The following is a 4,795-nucleotide window of genomic DNA, read 5'->3' on the forward strand; positions in this document are numbered from 1 at the left end:
GACAACATGAGGACAACATGAAGACAACATGAAGACAACATGCGGACAACATGAGGACAACATGAAGACAACATGAGGACAACATGTGGGTTGAATTAGGAGACATAAAACAAGAGCAGACACCCATACAATTAGTAGGGTAACTAGATCTCAGCTAATTTATTAACTTAAGTTAAATCAACATAAAATGCCAACACGTAACTACAAGTATGTCCAGATTATACTTAAGTACTAGAAACAAAAGAACATGTAAATGTCCTCGGTTGCATTTCTCAGCTACTTTCCCTCCAGATGCAGATGTGAACACATGTGTTACTTCTACAGGCGGACTCAAAGAGGGGAGGAAAGAAAGAGACTGAGAGAGAGAAGAAGAAGAAGATCCTGGCCGCCAGACGCAAGCAGCTCAACATCGACCATCTGAACGAAGACAAGCTCAAGTACGACGCCAACGTTTCACAAAACTGCAAATAAGCTCATTCACAGCTCTGCTGCTACGCCACGAACTACTACGACTACCACAGCCACGCTGCCATTATCTTTACTGAGACTGTTGATAAGTTTCTATTTGTGGACGTCATTTGAAATTGGGAAAAATTAGAATTAGATTGGTGCCACCAAAATCAATCACATCTGTTCTCCTCTCATTAAAACTTAAGTTAAGAGCCATCCAGGCTTTATGTCATCAAGACACGTTAGTAGTGGTCCAGATTCGTCTGCATAACTGTGCCATGCTTCTTCACCCTAGGGTCAAATTGACGTGTTCTCCTATATCAATGTTCTTTTCAATTCCCCAAAATAACATGATTGATTCCACCCAACGCTCTTTGCCAAGTACAAATCTCTACTTTCAGTAATTTTGGGGCGTCTTATTCAATTTTATAGCATTTGAAATACAAATGGAAGTGTTTTTGAAATAGTATTGAGTAAAAGTTGACATATTCCAGTCTGTGATTATCATCAACATCCATTCCTTTAATTTTAGTCTCAATAATTCCTAATTTCTGCTTTTCTAACTCAAACATTAGGAATAATTTCCTATAATTGAGGTTTATTGACCATAAATTCCAAAAATAACTGTAAAACTAAAGTTAATAAGTTAGTGTTACGTAGTGTTGAAAACATCAAAATTGTTGAAAAAAAGAGACAAAATCTAAGAAAAAGTTTAAAAGATAAAAATAAAAAGCGTCAACAAAAGTGTTGATTTTTACACTTTTTTTTACTGATTTTTTACGTTATTTACAGAAACCCAACAATTCCCAAAAAATGCAAGCACTAGGTGACAGTATGGAGCCAAGAGTGAGCAAATAAAAAGAGAAAAGAAGAGGACCTAAAATAGATCCCTGTGGGACTCCACAATAGAGTGGAGCGGAGCCAAAATGTCTAAAAGATGTGACAAGGAATTCTTTAAAACCACAATGTTTTTTTCCCTCATCTGCCAATCCTGAGTTGGATTTAATGTTTCTCTAACAACACTGAATGGCATGTGTTTTTTAAGGGGGGGGGGAGTAATGGGGCTGAGTACCCAGGGCTGTCATGTGAGGTGGGGAGGGACCCAAAGAGAATCTCTTTCTACAGGACCCAGAGTTTTGTGGTCCGCCCCTGTTGAGTAGATCAAGATTTCCAACAGAATAAAGACATTCATAAGTGTTTATATAAGACTGTCAAGCAGCAATTCTGACCTACATTTAAGTTTCTAGCGGCGGCGCCCTCTAGTGGCCGTAGCAGTTATGATGTCAGAAACGCAGGAAGTAAAGTGACAAAGTAAAACAGCGTCAAGATCCTCCTTTAAGGCCCAGATATAATTGAGAACTACGCATTCCAGTTTGTAAGATGGCAAAACAATCGTTGACGTTGGTCCAGCATTAAGAGAGATCGCTGCAGTCGGCAGCGGCGAAACAAGCTACGATGTAAGTAATAAGGCCGATTGTCCAGCTTGTAGGTACCTTCACAAAAGTGCTTGTTAATGTGGCTCTGGATAGGGAACTTTGGGGTCTCTTACTGTTGATGATGCCCCCGCGACCCGATACCGGATAAGCAGCTGAAGATGGATGGATGGGTGGAAAGTGCTCATTTTGCCGCTGACAGATTAATATTTGTAAGTGTCTGACAGCATTATGGAAACAGAGATAGACTTCTAAAACCTCTTTGAGACCTTTCTGTTTAACCAGAAACAGCTCTGACGTCGCTAGCTCTAAAAACACCAGACTCCATTTAAAAAAGCAAAACTTTTAGCATGTATAGAGCCAACGTATTCTCACATGTAAATTAGTTAACTGTGTTTATTTCAACAAAATCTAGAAATGTGATGGTTGGAAAAGTGGAAAGATGACCCAAAACGGCTGTTCATGGTTTAATTTTGCTTCTGTCGACTGTGAATGAAGTGTATTTTATCATTTTAAAATTACTGTTAATTTACATGAAGTCTGGTGAATTTAGCAAAAGCAATTTTGCTGATGTTTTTATGTTTAAAAAAAGGATCTTACTCTTTGAAAGAAAGGTCGACCTTCTTAGAAATCCTTTCCATAACGTTGCCAGACACTTAGAATATTAATCTGAGTCTGTCAGCGGCAAAATTAGCACATTTGTGAAGGTAAATTAGATAAAAGCTGCACAATTACCCTATTAACTCACATTGTAGCTCGTTTTGCAGCTGCCGACTGCAACGATCTCGCTTAATACTGAACCAACATCAATGACTGTTGTTCCCATTATCAGTCACTAGACTGAAAAACATAGGAACTTAGGGTCCAGGTTGAAAAAAACAGTAGCTACCCTTCAATATCCCAAATACTTCCAAGTGTACGTCATCAACTTAATCCTGCTTCAGCAACAGTTTCTGACAAGCAAACGTCCAAAATAAAAGAAATTCTAACAAAAACCCAACAAAAAACAACCAATAACCTGCATGCCGACCAAAAACACTTGTCTAGGAATCCCGAAAACAATCAGCAGAAGAAATGTAAATGTCTCTTACCTTTTGGTTGTTCGGAGTTGGAAACTGAACACAGCGACAGATTTGGGAAAATAAGTGGGTTTATATTGCATTTCCCCGAAGGCAGAGGGAACCCCATCTTTCTCTTTATGGAAGTTAATTTCCTCACAGACCAATGGGCTCACCAGCACCTGAAATATTAGATCTGCCCCCCCCTTCACCCTCAAATCCCCTCACTATCCAACCATTATAAATAGCCGCTTCCTTGCGGATTGTTTCACTGATTGCATTATTCCTCCTTCGATCCCCAAAAAGCAGGCGTGGAGATAAAAGCTAAAGACAAAACAAAGACAACATGAGAGTGTGGATCAATAACATGGAGACTTAGTACTCATGTTATATATATTACAGAATTTATGAACACTTCTGGTGTTGTTGCGTAAAAGAACGGCTGGATGAAGGGACCCGGGGAGCCGCGGTGATGAAAGCTGAAGAGACAGCAGGTGGGACGGAGTCGAGTTACTCGGGAGACATCTAAGACACGCTAAGTGGACGCCATTAAGAAGCTGTTAACAGGAGGCGTCCCGCAGAGACAAGGAAAGAGAGGGGTGGACAGACAGAGGGAACCTAATGGACCGAGACGATAACTTCATTTTATAGCACCTTTAACGCTTGTGTTTTCAGATTTGAGCCAATTTCCAATGTATCTATAATAAATTAGGTTCATTGGCCGTAATTTCCAAAAATAAAGTTAATAAGTTAGTGTTACGTGGTGTTGGTAACATAAAAAAAAGTGACAAATATTTAGAAAAAAAGCAACAAAAGTGTTGAAAAAAGGGACAAAAACGTAAGAAAAACTTACATAAGCTTCAACAAAAGTACTGATTTTCATTTTTGACGGGAAGACAACACCTTCATTTTATAGTAGCTGTAACGCTTGTGATTTTAAATTTGAGGCGATTTCAGATATGTTTATAAATACATCAAAAGTATCGCAAAAAGGAAAATTGCTTGGATGCATGTAAGTTGTGTGGAACCAGTGCAATTTGGTTTTTTTTAAGCAACAAACTTCTAAAAAAAGACAGTAGAAGGAAGGAAAGGCAAGAACAGGTCCGAAGAAGGCGCCAAAATCTTCAAAAAAAAACATTTTTGGTAGAAAAAAAATCAACAACCAACTTCAAATAAATAAAAAAATTGTAATTATCCAAATTACAATACTTCAGCAATATGTAGGATTATGTAAAAATGGCTCATCTGAAGTGAGGAGACAACCTTATTTCATTTATTGTTAAAGCGACGCAGTAAAGATCCAAATTATTTATTGTTATTCTACCCTAATATATTGCTGACAGGTGTAAAAGCAGAAAGGAATTCGCTCTGGTTGTTTATCTATTGGGGTGTAGGGGGGGTGGGGGGGGGGGCAGCTGGTGACAGACAAACTACCGCATCTGAACCCTTAAATGCATCACTGTTAACACTCGTGTTGTCTTCCTGCCGACCGTGCAACTTTTGGCTTTTCCGGGTAAAAATCTTAAATTAAATGTGTGGTTTTTTTTGGTTGTTTTTTTTTAAACTATTGTTGCTTTCCCCCGATGTTTTAGTCCCTTTTTGGGGGTTTTAAAGCTTTCTGTTAACTTTCTTTTATTCAATAATGAATTCAAATGCTGTAAAATTGAATAAAACACCCAAATTTAACGAAAGTAATGAACTGATCAGTTATTTCACTTGTAAAAAAGTTTTGTGGAACTATCCACGTCCCAGGCCAGGGTGGAGATATAATCTCTACACCTAGTCCTGGGTCTTCACCGAGGCCTCCTCCCAGCTGGACGTCCCTCCACCTAGTCCTGGGTCTTCACCGAGGCC

This window comes from Etheostoma cragini, chromosome 8, assembly GCF_013103735.1.
Source record: "Etheostoma cragini isolate CJK2018 chromosome 8, CSU_Ecrag_1.0, whole genome shotgun sequence".
Classification (NCBI taxonomy): domain Eukaryota; kingdom Metazoa; phylum Chordata; class Actinopteri; order Perciformes; family Percidae; genus Etheostoma; species Etheostoma cragini.